This window comes from Chrysoperla carnea (genome assembly GCF_905475395.1).
Source record: "Chrysoperla carnea chromosome X unlocalized genomic scaffold, inChrCarn1.1 SUPER_X_unloc_168, whole genome shotgun sequence".
Lineage (NCBI taxonomy): Eukaryota > Metazoa > Arthropoda > Insecta > Neuroptera > Chrysopidae > Chrysoperla > Chrysoperla carnea.
Window position 1 is genome coordinate 1647 of NW_025408120.1, and position 20188 is coordinate 21834.

The window sequence follows — 20188 nt, forward strand, 5'->3', positions numbered from 1 at the left end:
TTGTAACATAAATGTTTAAAATGTTATTTGGGTATTTTAATTTATAATATTTATAAAATATAAAACTTTAAAAATAAACCAATCACCTTATAGTATTATTTTTAGCCAATCAGAGAGTAGTATTCATTTTTATTGTTATATCCATCTTCGCGTATATAATACGCTAGTTGTATACACGACACGCTCATACATATACTGACTGGTGTTCTGTAACTATCTGTGTATATTAATTGTTTGTAACAATGCCACCAAAAACAAGTGGAAAAGCAGCAAAAAAAGCTGGCAAAGCTCAAAAAAATATATCAAAGAGTGATAAGAAAAAGAAGAGGAAGCGCAAGGAATCATATGCAATTTACATTTACAAAGTATTAAAACAAGTGCATCCTGATACTGGTATCTCTAGTAAAGCTATGAGTATCATGAACAGTTTTGTTAATGATATTTTTGAACGTATTGCTGCTGAAGCATCACGTTTAGCACATTATAATAAACGTTCAACAATCACAAGTCGGGAAATTCAAACCGCAGTTCGATTATTATTACCTGGTGAATTGGCAAAGCACGCTGTTAGTGAAGGTACTAAAGCTGTTACAAAATATACAAGTTCAAAATAAATAAATCGAAAATATTATTTAATTGATAACATAAAAATACATCAACATATAAAAACGGCTCTCTTTTTAAGAGAGCCATCAAATTTTTTAAATAAGAGTAAATTATTTTTATATATACAAAAAAATAAAATAAACAATTATTAATATCATATTTAATATAAAATTTTATATATTAATAGCTTGAATATATCTATTATTAGTATATCAATATTATTAATTTTAAATATAATAAAGGATATCGCGGAATATATATCGTAAATCAGTGTAATGCAAATGCATTACATTACCTTTATTATTTTCATTTTACATTTACTACTTGTTTATGTACGCTTATAATTATTAGAAAAATATTTTTAATAATTTTAAAAAATAAATGAAATAATAAAAATTTAATAATAAATTATTTATTGAAAGTATAAAAAATGGTATAGCAAAATCTTTATTTTCTTTGATTAAGGCGAAATGTTTTATTAGTTATAAATTCGATAATCTCCTATCGATACTTGTTACTCTTAACTTGTATATATAAAAAATATAATAGTATATTAATTTATAATAAAATTTTTTCAAAAATTCAATAAGTTATTGTAAAATAAAATAGATAATATACAAATTATAATTTATTATTGCAGATATATTACAATAAAAAAAAAAAAAATAAATAAAAATATTTGGTAATGTATGTTATAAACAAAATAATTTGTTGTAAACAAATTATATAATATGTTATATTTATTAACAAATTTATTTACTCTTATATAAATAAAATTAGTGGCTTCCCAAAAAGGAAAGCCTGTTTAAATTTATCGGATGTATTAAATATTCTTTAATAAATTTACTAAATATTTTAAGTAAATTATTATATTTTCTTAACCTCCAAAACCATACAAAGTACGACCTTGTCGTTTTAATGCATATACAACATCCATAGCTGTAACTGTTTTACGTTTTGCGTGTTCAGTATATGTAACAGCATCCCGAATAACATTTTCAAGGAATACTTTAAGTACACCACGTGTTTCTTCATAAATTAAACCAGAGATACGTTTTACTCCACCTCGTCGTGCTAAACGACGAATTGCAGGTTTTGTAATACCTTGGATATTATCACGCAAAACTTTTCTATGACGTTTTGCACCCCCTTTTCCAAGACCCTTTCCACCTTTTCCTCTGCCAGTCATTTTAATAAAAAATTATTTACAATATTTTAACGAACGGATAACACGTGTGTTAACCTCACAAGTATTGTAATGTATGTGAGCGCCGGTACAATTGTGCCTTTTTATATAAAGCATTAAAGATTTTTTAAGCCACGCCTATACAATTTGATTAGTCCATACTCTGATAGCTATCCAATAGGATATGACAACAAAAATTTTGAAATTTCATATAAATATAAATACAACACATTTATTTCGCATTTAAACATTTGACTTTGTAGTATCAAATTGTCGAATATAATTTTTAAAATTGTGTGTTTTTTTGTAAAAACATTATTATTTGAAAATGGCTAGAACCAAGCAAACTGCACGTAAATCAACTGGTGGTAAAGCACCAAGAAAACAATTAGCAACGAAAGCTGCACGTAAAAGTGCACCAGCAACTGGTGGAGTAAAAAAACCACACAGATATCGTCCTGGTACAGTAGCTTTACGAGAAATTCGTCGTTATCAAAAAAGTACTGAATTGTTAATTCGTAAATTACCATTCCAACGTTTAGTACGTGAAATTGCACAAGATTTTAAAACCGATTTACGTTTCCAAAGTTCAGCTGTTATGGCATTACAAGAAGCTAGTGAAGCCTATTTAGTAGGTTTATTTGAAGATACCAATTTATGCGCAATTCATGCAAAGCGTGTTACAATTATGCCTAAGGATATACAATTGGCAAGACGTATTCGTGGAGAACGTGCATAAGCGTTTTAAATGACAATTTAAAAAAAAAAAAAACAAATAAGAAATATTTTCGGTCCTATATATAGGACCAACATATATTATTAAATAAGAGTATATTATTTTTATTAAAAAATATATATATATATATATATATATATAAATTATTGAAATAAAATTAAACATTATTAAAATTTTGTTATAATTATAAGCGATTGCTATTTCTAAAAATAAATAAATTTCATAAAATTTATATTATTTTATATTCATTTGAAATATTAAAAAAACTTCTCGCTTTAAAGTAACCATGATATGAGTTATAAATGCAATAAAATTTTATACAAAAAATAATATTTATTTGTTGACGAATAATATAAAAGGTTTACATTTCTAAATAACATATATTTATATATGGTGTGTAAAAAAAAAGAAAAGAAGAAAAATAATTTATATTTTTAATATAAAAAGGCAACCGCACACAGTGTTCCCAAGCGGTCACCCATCCAAGTACTGACTGTGCCCAATGTTGCTTAACTTCGGTGATCGGACGAGAACCGGTGTTTTCAACGTGGTATGGCTGTTGCCAGTAATAAATGAAAATTTTTACAAATATATATTTTTCATAAATATCATTAATATTAAAGTATATTATTAAAATTTTCAATGAAGTAATCAATTTAAATATATACTTATTTATTATACCATATATTTTAAATAAAAATGCAACCGCACACAGTATTCTCAAGTGGCCACCCATCCGTGGTACTGACTGTGGCAAATGTTTCTTAACTATTATTTTATAAAATATTTATACAAAAAATAATTTACTCTTATCAAATATTAATTTGTGGCCTGTATTAAGGCCTATGTTATTTTCATTTTTTAGCAAAAATAATGAAATATTTCAATATATTATTAAAGTAACAGATCATTTCTTTTTTGGTGCTGCTTTTTTAATTTTTGTAGGAGATGATTTGGCAACAGAAGCTTTCTTAGCTTTTGGTGCTTTCGGTTTACGAGCAGGGCTACTTTTGGCAGCGGATTTTGTACTTTTTGCTGGTTTTGCTTTAACTGGTGCTTTTTTTGATGCCGCTGATGATTTTGCAGTAACTTTTTTAGCAGCAGTTGATGATGATGGAGTCGCTTTTTTTGCTTTAGGCTTTTTGGCTGCCAATGATGTAGTTGTGGCTTTCTTTTCTTTTGGTGCCCGTTTACTTTTAGCACTCTTTGCTGAACCTTTTGCTCCACTTTCTTTTTTGGATACTTTTGATTTAGCTGAAGAATTAGATGAAGCGGAAGCAGCCAATTTGAATGAACCAGATGCACCTTTACCTTTAGTTTGTACCAAGGCTCCCTCAGTTACAGCAGCTTTTAAATATTTTTTAATAAATGGTGAAATTTTATCAGAATCCACTTTATAATTTGCAGCTAAATATTTTTTAATTGCTTGTAATGATGAACCACCACGTTCTTTTAAATTTTTAATTGCGTTAACAACCATTTCTGATGTACGTGGATGTGTTGGTTTTGAATGTTGTTTTGTACGTTTAGCACCAGAAGCTGTTGCTTTTTTTGTTGGTGTTGTAGAAGCAGCAGTAACCGCAGTTGCTGCAACAGCTGTAGAATTTTCTTCGGCCATATTTTTTTACTTTATAAAAATAATGTATTTATTATAAATATTTAAATGATAAAATATAATAATTCTATCAAATAAAAAATAAAGGTTTTCAATTATATCATTATTCACAATAATATAAGTCCCTATGTAAGTCAAAGTACCATGTAGAAAACACATAAAAATTAAATAGTATTTCTAATTTACTGTCGTAGTAAACATGATTTATTTTTTCAATTTCTATAATATATAAAATAATAAATTATAAATTTAATAATAATATTTATTTTATAAATTAAAATATATTTAATTTTTTTATTAACAATTATTAATAAACATAGTTTAATATTAATTATTTCAATCATACAAAACAATAATATTTTTAAGGTAAACTTAAAAAGTATATATTTTTATTTTTTATTTAATATCGATTTATTATAAATTATTAGTATATAAATAATTAAAAAATTTAATATATAAATATATATATTATAGTATAAGATTTCATTTTTAGAAAAACTTTTTTTGTCAATAATGAAAACGTATTATTATGAAATGTGTTAATCGAACATTGACAAAATATATTTCATTAGAAAATACTTTTATTTATGCATTAATATCAATAATTAACTATTAAATTAATTTTTTCATAATTATATAAAGAAATTTTATACTGATATAAGTATTTATATATTATAATATTTATTTTAAATATAAAAAAATTTATGACAAAATATATTATTAGAGTATTTGTTGAGATTAATATAAGATTATTTTAAATAAGAATTAATTTATATAATTATTAAAATATTATTAATTTTATGTTATGTAATTTTAATAAAAATAAATAATAATAATAATAAATATACAAATTTTTTAACAATTTAAATTTTATATGATCTAAATAATTTTGTTAAGTACGATATGAGAAATCATTGTAAGCTTCGTTAAGAAACTTTGTAATATAAAATAATAATAATAATATTAAATATATAAATAAATAAAATAAATTTGATATATATTTTTAGTTCATTCTGTGTATAAATCAAAGGATACCGAATAATTGGTAACGGATGCGATATATTATAGTATCGAGTATTAAAACATAATATATAAATTTATCTTGTTATTCAAATTTTTTGTTACTTAACTTATGTATTTAGAAAATTTATAATATTATTTATATAATTGACATAAAATCTTATAAATTGAAATTTTATTAATATGTATCAAAAGAAGAGAGTAACGTATTGATATAATATCAAAGGATACTGATTATTTAAATAACGAATACGTCATATATTGTTTGTGTAACGAAGTTCACTTGGCCATCTAGTTTAAAATAACATTTTCAATAGAAAGTTTATATGCTTTGTTTTTTTTTTTTCTTTAATTATTAAAAAAATAAATTGAAATTTAATTCAATCAAATTTTATAATAATTTTAAAAAAATTTTTCCTTTTAAAAAATATTTTGTGATGTTGTGATAATATGTATTAATACAAGTGCATCCTGATACTTTTATCTCTAGTAAAGGTATGAGTATCATGAACAGTTTTGTTATCTAATGATATTATTTTGATAATATTTTGTGTATATTCTTATAATATTTTGTCTAAATATCATCATAATACAATATTATTTTGATAATATTTTATGAATATTCTTATAATATGTTACCTAAATGTCATCATAATATGATGAATTATTTCCATAATAACATATAAAAAAAGAAAAAAAAAAAAAGAATCATTAATTTATAATTATTTAAATTGATTCTTTAAAAAAATATTATAATATATTATTTATAAAAATAATTTTTACTCTTATTTTAAATAAATTTGTGGCCTTTTATTAAAAGGCCTATGATCGATGTATTATTATTATAAAAATTAATGCAATGTTTTTAATTTATGCTTTCTTTTCAGTTTTCTTTGGTAATAACACTGCTTGAATGTTTGGTAATACACCACCTTGAGCAATTGTTACACCAGATAATAATTTATTTAATTCTTCATCATTACGAATTGCCAATTGTAAATGACGTGGAATGATACGTGTTTTTTTGTTATCACGGGCAGCATTACCAGCTAACTCGAGAACTTCTGCAGCCAAATATTCCATAACAGCAGCCAAATATACTGGGGCACCAGCACCTACTCGTTCAGCATAATTTCCTTTTCGTAATAATCTGTGAATTCTTCCAACAGGAAATTGTAATCCTGCTCGGCTTGATCTTGACTTTGCCTTTCCCTTTACTTTACCACCTTTACCTCGTCCAGACATAGCGAATAAATTTATTTAATTAATATTTTTTTTTGTAAATATAATCACACAGATGTGTACGTTACGGGGATTGTAACATAAATGTTTAAAATGTTATTTGGGTATTTTAATTTATAATATTTATAAAATATAAAACTTTAAAAATAAACCAATCACCTTATAGTATTATTTTTAGCCAATCAGAGAGTAGTATTCATTTTTATTGTTATATCCATCTTCGCGTATATAATACGCTAGTTGTATACACGACACGCTCATACATATACTGACTGGTGTTCTGTAACTATCTGTGTATATTAATTTTTTGTAACAATGCCACCAAAAACAAGTGGAAAAGCAGCAAAAAAAGCTGGCAAAGCTCAAAAAAATATATCAAAGAGTGATAAGAAAAAGAAGAGGAAGCGCAAGGAATCATATGCAATTTACATTTACAAAGTATTAAAACAAGTGCATCCTGATACTGGTATCTCTAGTAAAGCTATGAGTATCATGAACAGTTTTGTTAATGATATTTTTGAACGTATTGCTGCTGAAGCATCACGTTTAGCACATTATAATAAACGTTCAACAATCACAAGTCGGGAAATTCAAACCGCAGTTCGATTATTATTACCTGGTGAATTGGCAAAGCACGCTGTTAGTGAAGGTACTAAAGCTGTTACAAAATATACAAGTTCAAAATAAATAAATCGAAAATATTATTTAATTGATAACATAAAAATACATCAACATATAAAAACGGCTCTCTTTTTAAGAGAGCCATCAAATTTTTTAAATAAGAGTAAATTATTTTTATATATACAAAAAAATAAAATAAACAATTATTAATATCATATTTAATATAAAATTTTATATATTAATAGCTTGAATATATCTATTATTAGTATATCAATATTATTAATTTTAAATATAATAAAGGATATCGCGGAATATATATCGTAAATCAGTGTAATGCAAATGCATTACATTACCTTTATTATTTTCATTTTACATTTACTACTTGTTTATGTACGCTTATAATTATTAGAAAAATATTTTTAATAATTTTAAAAAATAAATGAAATAATAAAAATTTAATAATAAATTATTTATTGAAAGTATAAAAAATGGTATAGCAAAATCTTTATTTTCTTTGATTAAGGCGAAATGTTTTATTAGTTATAAATTCGATAATCTCCTATCGATACTTGTTACTCTTAACTTGTATATATAAAAAATATAATAGTATATTAATTTATAATAAAATTTTTTCAAAAATTCAATAAGTTATTGTAAAATAAAATAGATAATATACAAATTATAATTTATTATTGCAGATATATTACAATAAAAAAAAAAAAAATAAATAAAAATATTTGGTAATGTATGTTATAAACAAAATAATTTGTTGTAAACAAATTATATAATATGTTATATTTATTAACAAATTTATTTACTCTTATATAAATAAAATTAGTGGCTTCCCAAAAAGGAAAGCCTGTTTAAATTTATCGGATGTATTAAATATTCTTTAATAAATTTACTAAATATTTTAAGTAAATTATTATATTTTCTTAACCTCCAAAACCATACAAAGTACGACCTTGTCGTTTTAATGCATATACAACATCCATAGCTGTAACTGTTTTACGTTTTGCGTGTTCAGTATATGTAACAGCATCCCGAATAACATTTTCAAGGAATACTTTAAGTACACCACGTGTTTCTTCATAAATTAAACCAGAGATACGTTTTACTCCACCTCGTCGTGCTAAACGACGAATTGCAGGTTTTGTAATACCTTGGATATTATCACGCAAAACTTTTCTATGACGTTTTGCACCCCCTTTTCCAAGACCCTTTCCACCTTTTCCTCTGCCAGTCATTTTAATAAAAAATTATTTACAATATTTTAACGAACGGATAACACGTGTGTTAACCTCACAAGTATTGTAATGTATGTGAGCGCCGGTACAATTGTGCCTTTTTATATAAAGCATTAAAGATTTTTTAAGCCACGCCTATACAATTTGATTAGTCCATACTCTGATAGCTATCCAATAGGATATGACAACAAAAATTTTGAAATTTCATATAAATATAAATACAACACATTTATTTCGCATTTAAACATTTGACTTTGTAGTATCAAATTGTCGAATATAATTTTTAAAATTGTGTGTTTTTTTGTAAAAACATTATTATTTGAAAATGGCTAGAACCAAGCAAACTGCACGTAAATCAACTGGTGGTAAAGCACCAAGAAAACAATTAGCAACGAAAGCTGCACGTAAAAGTGCACCAGCAACTGGTGGAGTAAAAAAACCACACAGATATCGTCCTGGTACAGTAGCTTTACGAGAAATTCGTCGTTATCAAAAAAGTACTGAATTGTTAATTCGTAAATTACCATTCCAACGTTTAGTACGTGAAATTGCACAAGATTTTAAAACCGATTTACGTTTCCAAAGTTCAGCTGTTATGGCATTACAAGAAGCTAGTGAAGCCTATTTAGTAGGTTTATTTGAAGATACCAATTTATGCGCAATTCATGCAAAGCGTGTTACAATTATGCCTAAGGATATACAATTGGCAAGACGTATTCGTGGAGAACGTGCATAAGCGTTTTAAATGACAATTTAAAAAAAAAAAAAACAAATAAGAAATATTTTCGGTCCTATATATAGGACCAACATATATTATTAAATAAGAGTATATTATTTTTATTAAAAAATATATATATATATATATATATATATAAATTATTGAAATAAAATTAAACATTATTAAAATTTTGTTATAATTATAAGCGATTGCTATTTCTAAAAATAAATAAATTTCATAAAATTTATATTATTTTATATTCATTTGAAATATTAAAAAAACTTCTCGCTTTAAAGTAACCATGATATGAGTTATAAATGCAATAAAATTTTATACAAAAAATAATATTTATTTGTTGACGAATAATATAAAAGGTTTACATTTCTAAATAACATATATTTATATATGGTGTGTAAAAAAAAAGAAAAGAAGAAAAATAATTTATATTTTTAATATAAAAAGGCAACCGCACACAGTGTTCCCAAGCGGTCACCCATCCAAGTACTGACTGTGCCCAATGTTGCTTAACTTCGGTGATCGGACGAGAACCGGTGTTTTCAACGTGGTATGGCTGTTGCCAGTAATAAATGAAAATTTTTACAAATATATATTTTTCATAAATATCATTAATATTAAAGTATATTATTAAAATTTTCAATGAAGTAATCAATTTAAATATATACTTATTTATTATACCATATATTTTAAATAAAAATGCAACCGCACACAGTATTCTCAAGTGGCCACCCATCCGTGGTACTGACTGTGGCAAATGTTTCTTAACTATTATTTTATAAAATATTTATACAAAAAATAATTTACTCTTATCAAATATTAATTTGTGGCCTGTATTAAGGCCTATGTTATTTTCATTTTTTAGCAAAAATAATGAAATATTTCAATATATTATTAAAGTAACAGATCATTTCTTTTTTGGTGCTGCTTTTTTAATTTTTGTAGGAGATGATTTGGCAACAGAAGCTTTCTTAGCTTTTGGTGCTTTCGGTTTACGAGCAGGGCTACTTTTGGCAGCGGATTTTGTACTTTTTGCTGGTTTTGCTTTAACTGGTGCTTTTTTTGATGCCGCTGATGATTTTGCAGTAACTTTTTTAGCAGCAGTTGATGATGATGGAGTCGCTTTTTTTGCTTTAGGCTTTTTGGCTGCCAATGATGTAGTTGTGGCTTTCTTTTCTTTTGGTGCCCGTTTACTTTTAGCACTCTTTGCTGAACCTTTTGCTCCACTTTCTTTTTTGGATACTTTTGATTTAGCTGAAGAATTAGATGAAGCGGAAGCAGCCAATTTGAATGAACCAGATGCACCTTTACCTTTAGTTTGTACCAAGGCTCCCTCAGTTACAGCAGCTTTTAAATATTTTTTAATAAATGGTGAAATTTTATCAGAATCCACTTTATAATTTGCAGCTAAATATTTTTTAATTGCTTGTAATGATGAACCACCACGTTCTTTTAAATTTTTAATTGCGTTAACAACCATTTCTGATGTACGTGGATGTGTTGGTTTTGAATGTTGTTTTGTACGTTTAGCACCAGAAGCTGTTGCTTTTTTTGTTGGTGTTGTAGAAGCAGCAGTAACCGCAGTTGCTGCAACAGCTGTAGAATTTTCTTCGGCCATATTTTTTTACTTTATAAAAATAATGTATTTATTATAAATATTTAAATGATAAAATATAATAATTCTATCAAATAAAAAATAAAGGTTTTCAATTATATCATTATTCACAATAATATAAGTCCCTATGTAAGTCAAAGTACCATGTAGAAAACACATAAAAATTAAATAGTATTTCTAATTTACTGTCGTAGTAAACATGATTTATTTTTTCAATTTCTATAATATATAAAATAATAAATTATAAATTTAATAATAATATTTATTTTATAAATTAAAATATATTTAATTTTTTTATTAACAATTATTAATAAACATAGTTTAATATTAATTATTTCAATCATACAAAACAATAATATTTTTAAGGTAAACTTAAAAAGTATATATTTTTATTTTTTATTTAATATCGATTTATTATAAATTATTAGTATATAAATAATTAAAAAATTTAATATATAAATATATATATTATAGTATAAGATTTCATTTTTAGAAAAACTTTTTTTGTCAATAATGAAAACGTATTATTATGAAATGTGTTAATCGAACATTGACAAAATATATTTCATTAGAAAATACTTTTATTTATGCATTAATATCAATAATTAACTATTAAATTAATTTTTTCATAATTATATAAAGAAATTTTATACTGATATAAGTATTTATATATTATAATATTTATTTTAAATATAAAAAAATTTATGACAAAATATATTATTAGAGTATTTGTTGAGATTAATATAAGATTATTTTAAATAAGAATTAATTTATATAATTATTAAAATATTATTAATTTTATGTTATGTAATTTTAATAAAAATAAATAATAATAATAATAAATATACAAATTTTTTAACAATTTAAATTTTATATGATCTAAATAATTTTGTTAAGTACGATATGAGAAATCATTGTAAGCTTCGTTAAGAAACTTTGTAATATAAAATAATAATAATAATATTAAATATATAAATAAATAAAATAAATTTGATATATATTTTTAGTTCATTCTGTGTATAAATCAAAGGATACCGAATAATTGGTAACGGATGCGATATATTATAGTATCGAGTATTAAAACATAATATATAAATTTATCTTGTTATTCAAATTTTTTGTTACTTAACTTATGTATTTAGAAAATTTATAATATTATTTATATAATTGACATAAAATCTTATAAATTGAAATTTTATTAATATGTATCAAAAGAAGAGAGTAACGTATTGATATAATATCAAAGGATACTGATTATTTAAATAACGAATACGTCATATATTGTTTGTGTAACGAAGTTCACTTGGCCATCTAGTTTAAAATAACATTTTCAATAGAAAGTTTATATGCTTTGTTTTTTTTTTTTCTTTAATTATTAAAAAAATAAATTGAAATTTAATTCAATCAAATTTTATAATAATTTTAAAAAAATTTTTCCTTTTAAAAAATATTTTGTGATGTTGTGATAATATGTATTAATACAAGTGCATCCTGATACTTTTATCTCTAGTAAAGGTATGAGTATCATGAACAGTTTTGTTATCTAATGATATTATTTTGATAATATTTTGTGTATATTCTTATAATATTTTGTCTAAATATCATCATAATACAATATTATTTTGATAATATTTTATGAATATTCTTATAATATGTTACCTAAATGTCATCATAATATGATGAATTATTTCCATAATAACATATAAAAAAAGAAAAAAAAAAAAAGAATCATTAATTTATAATTATTTAAATTGATTCTTTAAAAAAATATTATAATATATTATTTATAAAAATAATTTTTACTCTTATTTTAAATAAATTTGTGGCCTTTTATTAAAAGGCCTATGATCGATGTATTATTATTATAAAAATTAATGCAATGTTTTTAATTTATGCTTTCTTTTCAGTTTTCTTTGGTAATAACACTGCTTGAATGTTTGGTAATACACCACCTTGAGCAATTGTTACACCAGATAATAATTTATTTAATTCTTCATCATTACGAATTGCCAATTGTAAATGACGTGGAATGATACGTGTTTTTTTGTTATCACGGGCAGCATTACCAGCTAACTCGAGAACTTCTGCAGCCAAATATTCCATAACAGCAGCCAAATATACTGGGGCACCAGCACCTACTCGTTCAGCATAATTTCCTTTTCGTAATAATCTGTGAATTCTTCCAACAGGAAATTGTAATCCTGCTCGGCTTGATCTTGACTTTGCCTTTCCCTTTACTTTACCACCTTTACCTCGTCCAGACATAGCGAATAAATTTATTTAATTAATATTTTTTTTTGTAAATATAATCACACAGATGTGTACGTTACGGGGATTGTAACATAAATGTTTAAAATGTTATTTGGGTATTTTAATTTATAATATTTATAAAATATAAAACTTTAAAAATAAACCAATCACCTTATAGTATTATTTTTAGCCAATCAGAGAGTAGTATTCATTTTTATTGTTATATCCATCTTCGCGTATATAATACGCTAGTTGTATACACGACACGCTCATACATATACTGACTGGTGTTCTGTAACTATCTGTGTATATTAATTGTTTGTAACAATGCCACCAAAAACAAGTGGAAAAGCAGCAAAAAAAGCTGGCAAAGCTCAAAAAAATATATCAAAGAGTGATAAGAAAAAGAAGAGGAAGCGCAAGGAATCATATGCAATTTACATTTACAAAGTATTAAAACAAGTGCATCCTGATACTGGTATCTCTAGTAAAGCTATGAGTATCATGAACAGTTTTGTTAATGATATTTTTGAACGTATTGCTGCTGAAGCATCACGTTTAGCACATTATAATAAACGTTCAACAATCACAAGTCGGGAAATTCAAACCGCAGTTCGATTATTATTACCTGGTGAATTGGCAAAGCACGCTGTTAGTGAAGGTACTAAAGCTGTTACAAAATATACAAGTTCAAAATAAATAAATCGAAAATATTATTTAATTGATAACATAAAAATACATCAACATATAAAAACGGCTCTCTTTTTAAGAGAGCCATCAAATTTTTTAAATAAGAGTAAATTATTTTTATATATACAAAAAAATAAAATAAACAATTATTAATATCATATTTAATATAAAATTTTATATATTAATAGCTTGAATATATCTATTATTAGTATATCAATATTATTAATTTTAAATATAATAAAGGATATCGCGGAATATATATCGTAAATCAGTGTAATGCAAATGCATTACATTACCTTTATTATTTTCATTTTACATTTACTACTTGTTTATGTACGCTTATAATTATTAGAAAAATATTTTTAATAATTTTAAAAAATAAATGAAATAATAAAAATTTAATAATAAATTATTTATTGAAAGTATAAAAAATGGTATAGCAAAATCTTTATTTTCTTTGATTAAGGCGAAATGTTTTATTAGTTATAAATTCGATAATCTCCTATCGATACTTGTTACTCTTAACTTGTATATATAAAAAATATAATAGTATATTAATTTATAATAAAATTTTTTCAAAAATTCAATAAGTTATTGTAAAATAAAATAGATAATATACAAATTATAATTTATTATTGCAGATATATTACAATAAAAAAAAAAAAAATAAATAAAAATATTTGGTAATGTATGTTATAAACAAAATAATTTGTTGTAAACAAATTATATAATATGTTATATTTATTAACAAATTTATTTACTCTTATATAAATAAAATTAGTGGCTTCCCAAAAAGGAAAGCCTGTTTAAATTTATCGGATGTATTAAATATTCTTTAATAAATTTACTAAATATTTTAAGTAAATTATTATATTTTCTTAACCTCCAAAACCATACAAAGTACGACCTTGTCGTTTTAATGCATATACAACATCCATAGCTGTAACTGTTTTACGTTTTGCGTGTTCAGTATATGTAACAGCATCCCGAATAACATTTTCAAGGAATACTTTAAGTACACCACGTGTTTCTTCATAAATTAAACCAGAGATACGTTTTACTCCACCTCGTCGTGCTAAACGACGAATTGCAGGTTTTGTAATACCTTGGATATTATCACGCAAAACTTTTCTATGACGTTTTGCACCCCCTTTTCCAAGACCCTTTCCACCTTTTCCTCTGCCAGTCATTTTAATAAAAAATTATTTACAATATTTTAACGAACGGATAACACGTGTGTTAACCTCACAAGTATTGTAATGTATGTGAGCGCCGGTACAATTGTGCCTTTTTATATAAAGCATTAAAGATTTTTTAAGCCACGCCTATACAATTTGATTAGTCCATACTCTGATAGCTATCCAATAGGATATGACAACAAAAATTTTGAAATTTCATATAAATATAAATACAACACATTTATTTCGCATTTAAACATTTGACTTTGTAGTATCAAATTGTCGAATATAATTTTTAAAATTGTGTGTTTTTTTGTAAAAACATTATTATTTGAAAATGGCTAGAACCAAGCAAACTGCACGTAAATCAACTGGTGGTAAAGCACCAAGAAAACAATTAGCAACGAAAGCTGCACGTAAAAGTGCACCAGCAACTGGTGGAGTAAAAAAACCACACAGATATCGTCCTGGTACAGTAGCTTTACGAGAAATTCGTCGTTATCAAAAAAGTACTGAATTGTTAATTCGTAAATTACCATTCCAACGTTTAGTACGTGAAATTGCACAAGATTTTAAAACCGATTTACGTTTCCAAAGTTCAGCTGTTATGGCATTACAAGAAGCTAGTGAAGCCTATTTAGTAGGTTTATTTGAAGATACCAATTTATGCGCAATTCATGCAAAGCGTGTTACAATTATGCCTAAGGATATACAATTGGCAAGACGTATTCGTGGAGAACGTGCATAAGCGTTTTAAATGACAATTAAAAAAAAAAAAAAACAAATAAGAAATATTTTCGGTCCTATATATAGGACCAACATATATTATTAAATAAGAGTATATTATTTTTATTAAAAAATATATATATATATATATATATATATAAATTATTGAAATAAAATTAAACATTATTAAAATTTTGTTATAATTATAAGCGATTGCTATTTCTAAAAATAAATAAATTTCATAAAATTTATATTATTTTATATTCATTTGAAATATTAAAAAAACTTCTCGCTTTAAAGTAACCATGATATGAGTTATAAATGCAATAAAATTTTATACAAAAAATAATATTTATTTGTTGACGAATAATATAAAAGGTTTACATTTCTAAATAACATATATTTATATATGGTGTGTAAAAAAAAAGAAAAGAAGAAAAATAATTTATATTTTTAATATAAAAAGGCAACCGCACACAGTGTTCCCAAGCGGTCACCCATCCAAGTACTGACTGTGCCCAATGTTGCTTAACTTCGGTGATCGGACGAGAACCGGTGTTTTCAACGTGGTATGGCTGTTGCCAGTAATAAATGAAAATTTTTACAAATATATATTTTTCATAAATATCATTAATATTAAAGTATATTATTAAAATTTTCAATGAAGTAATCAATTTAAATATATACTTATTTATTATACCATATATTTTAAATAAAAATGCAACCGCACACAGTATTCTCAAGTGGCCACCCATCCGTGGTACTGACTGTGGCAAATGTTTCTTAACTATTATTTTATAAAATATTTATACAAAAAATAATTTACTCTTATCAAATATTAATTTGTGGCCTGTATTAAGGCCTATGTTATTTTCATTTTTTAGCAAAAATAATGAAATATTTCAATATATTATTAAAGTAACAGATCATTTCTTTTTTGGTGCTGCTTTTTTAATTTTTGTAGGAGATGATTTGGCAACAGAAGCTTTCTTAGCTTTTGGTGCTTTCGGTTTACGAGCAGGGCTACTTTTGGCAGCGGATTTTGTACTTTTTGCTGGTTTTGCTTTAACTGGTGCTTTTTTTGATGCCGCTGATGATTTTGCAGTAACTTTTTTAGCAGCAGTTGATGATGATGGAGTCGCTTTTTTTGCTTTAGGCTTTTTGGCTGCCAATGATGTAGTTGTGGCTTTCTTTTCTTTTGGTGCCCGTTTACTTTTAGCACTCTTTGCTGAACCTTTTGCTCCACTTTCTTTTTTGGATACTTTTGATTTAGCTGAAGAATTAGATGAAGCGGAAGCAGCCAATTTGAATGAACCAGATGCACCTTTACCTTTAGTTTGTACCAAGGCTCCCTCAGTTACAGCAGCTTTTAAATATTTTTTAATAAATGGTGAAATTTTATCAGAATCCACTTTATAATTTGCAGCTAAATATTTTTTAATTGCTTGTAATGATGAACCACCACGTTCTTTTAAATTTTTAATTGCGTTAACAACCATTTCTGATGTACGTGGATGTGTTGGTTTTGAATGTTGTTTTGTACGTTTAGCACCAGAAGCTGTTGCTTTTTTTGTTGGTGTTGTAGAAGCAGCAGTAACCGCAGTTGCTGCAACAGCTGTAGAATTTTCTTCGGCCATATTTTTTTACTTTATAAAAATAATGTATTTATTATAAATATTTAAATGATAAAATATAATAATTCTATCAAATAAAAAATAAAGGTTTTCAATTATATCATTATTCACAATAATATAAGTCCCTATGTAAGTCAAAGTACCATGTAGAAAACACATAAAAATTAAATAGTATTTCTAATTTACTGTCGTAGTAAACATGATTTATTTTTTCAATTTCTATAATATATAAAATAATAAATTATAAATTTAATAATAATATTTATTTTATAAATTAAAATATATTTAATTTTTTTATTAACAATTATTAATAAACATAGTTTAATATTAATTATTTCAATCATACAAAACAATAATATTTTTAAGGTAAACTTAAAAAGTATATATTTTTATTTTTTATTTAATATCGATTTATTATAAATTATTAGTATATAAATAATTAAAAAATTTAATATATAAATATATATATTATAGTATAAGATTTCATTTTTAGAAAAACTTTTTTTGTCAATAATGAAAACGTATTATTATGAAATGTGTTAATCGAACATTGACAAAATATATTTCATTAGAAAATACTTTTATTTATGCATTAATATCAATAATTAACTATTAAATTAATTTTTTCATAATTATATAAAGAAATTTTATACTGATATAAGTATTTATATATTATAATATTTATTTTAAATATAAAAAAATTTATGACAAAATATATTATTAGAGTATTTGTTGAGATTAATATAAGATTATTTTAAATAAGAATTAATTTATATAATTATTAAAATATTATTAATTTTATGTTATGTAATTTTAATAAAAATAAATAATAATAATAATAAATATACAAATTTTTTAACAATTTAAATTTTATATGATCTAAATAATTTTGTTAAGTACGATATGAGAAATCATTGTAAGCTTCGTTAAGAAACTTTGTAATATAAAATAATAATAATAATATTAAATATATAAATAAATAAAATAAATTTGATATATATTTTTAGTTCATTCTGTGTATAAATCAAAGGATACCGAATAATTGGTAACGGATGCGATATATTATAGTATCGAGTATTAAAACATAATATATAAATTTATCTTGTTATTCAAATTTTTTGTTACTTAACTTATGTATTTAGAAAATTTATAATATTATTTATATAATTGACATAAAATCTTATAAATTGAAATTTTATTAATATGTATCAAAAGAAGAGAGTAACGTATTGATATAATATCAAAGGATACTGATTATTTAAATAACGAATACGTCATATATTGTTTGTGTAACGAAGTTCACTTGGCCATCTAGTTTAAAATAACATTTTCAATAGAAAGTTTATATGCTTTGTTTTTTTTTTTTCTTTAATTATTAAAAAAATAAATTGAAATTTAATTCAATCAAATTTTATAATAATTTTAAAAAAATTTTTCCTTTTAAAAAATATTTTGTGATGTTGTGATAATATGTATTAATACAAGTGCATCCTGATACTTTTATCTCTAGTAAAGGTATGAGTATCATGAACAGTTTTGTTATCTAATGATATTATTTTGATAATATTTTGTGTATATTCTTATAATATTTTGTCTAAATATCATCATAATACAATATTATTTTGATAATATTTTATGAATATTCTTATAATATGTTACCTAAATGTCATCATAATATGATGAATTATTTCCATAATAACATATAAAAAAAGAAAAAAAAAAAAAGAATCATTAATTTATAATTATTTAAATTGATTCTTTAAAAAAATATTATAATATATTATTTATAAAAATAATTTTTACTCTTATTTTAAATAAATTTGTGGCCTTTTATTAAAAGGCCTATGATCGATGTATTATTATTATAAAAATTAATGCAATGTTTTTAATTTATGCTTTCTTTTCAGTTTTCTTTGGTAATAACACTGCTTGAATGTTTGGTAATACACCACCTTGAGCAATTGTTACACCAGATAATAATTTATTTAATTCTTCATCATTACGAATTGCCAATTGTAAATGACGTGGAATGATACGTGTTTTTTTGTTATCACGGGCAGCATTACCAGCTAACTCGAGAACTTCTGCAGCCAAATATTCCATAACAGCAGCCAAATATACTGGGGCACCAGCACCTACTCGTTCAGCATAATTTCCTTTTCGTAATAATCTGTGAATTCTTCCAACAGGAAATTGTAATCCTGCTCGGCTTGATCTTGACTTTGCCTTTCCCTTTACTTTACCACCTTTACCTCGTCCAGACATAGCGAATAAATTTATTTAATTAATATTTTTTTTTGTAAATATAATCACACAGATGTGTACGTTACGGGGATTGTAACATAAATGTTTAAAATGTTATTTGGGTATTTTAATTTATAATATTTATAAAATATAAAACTTTAAAAATAAACCAATCACCTTATAGTATTATTTTTAGCCAATCAGAGAGTAGTATTCATTTTTATTGTTATATCCATCTTCGCGTATATAATACGCTAGTTGTATACACGACACGCTCATACATATACTGACTGGTGTTCTGTAACTATCTGTGTATATTAATTGTTTGTAACAATGCCACCAAAAACAAGTGGAAAAGCAGCAAAAAAAGCTGGCAAAGCTCAAAAAAATATATCAAAGAGTGATAAGAAAAAGAAGAGGAAGCGCAAGGAATCATATGCAATTTACATTTACAAAGTATTAAAACAAGTGCATCCTGATACTGGTATCTCTAGTAAAGCTATTGAGTATCATGAACAGTTTTGTTAATGATATTTTTGAACGTATTGCTGCTGAAGCATCACGTTTAGCACATTATAATAAACGTTCAACAATCACAAGTCGGGAAATTCAAACCGCAGTTCGATTATTATTACCTGGTGAATTGGCAAAGCACGCTGTTAGTGAAGGTACTAAAGCTGTTACAAAATATACAAGTTCAAAATAAATAAATCGAAAATATTATTTAATTGATAACATAAAAATACATCAACATATAAAAACGGCTCTCTTTTTAAGAGAGCCATCAAATTTTTTAAATAAGAGTAAATTATTTTTATATATACAAAAAAATAAAATAAACAATT

General features: G+C 24.2%; 3 non-coding genes across 3 annotated transcripts; all 3 read right to left on the minus strand.

Annotated features, from left to right (window-relative positions):
* Positions 1-2973: 2973 nt before the first annotated feature.
* Positions 2974-3092, minus strand: LOC123303964. The gene has a single exon (XR_006536028.1). It is a non-coding gene; the product is annotated as a 5S ribosomal RNA (ribosomal RNA).
* A 6359-nt stretch (positions 3093-9451) lies between these two features.
* LOC123303965 lies at positions 9452-9570 on the minus strand. The gene has a single exon (XR_006536029.1). It is a non-coding gene; the product is annotated as a 5S ribosomal RNA (ribosomal RNA).
* Positions 9571-15929: 6359 nt separating this feature from the next.
* On the minus strand, positions 15930-16048 carry LOC123303966. Its single transcript, XR_006536030.1, has one exon. It is a non-coding gene; the product is annotated as a 5S ribosomal RNA (ribosomal RNA).
* Between the last annotated feature and the right edge of the window lie 4140 nt (positions 16049-20188).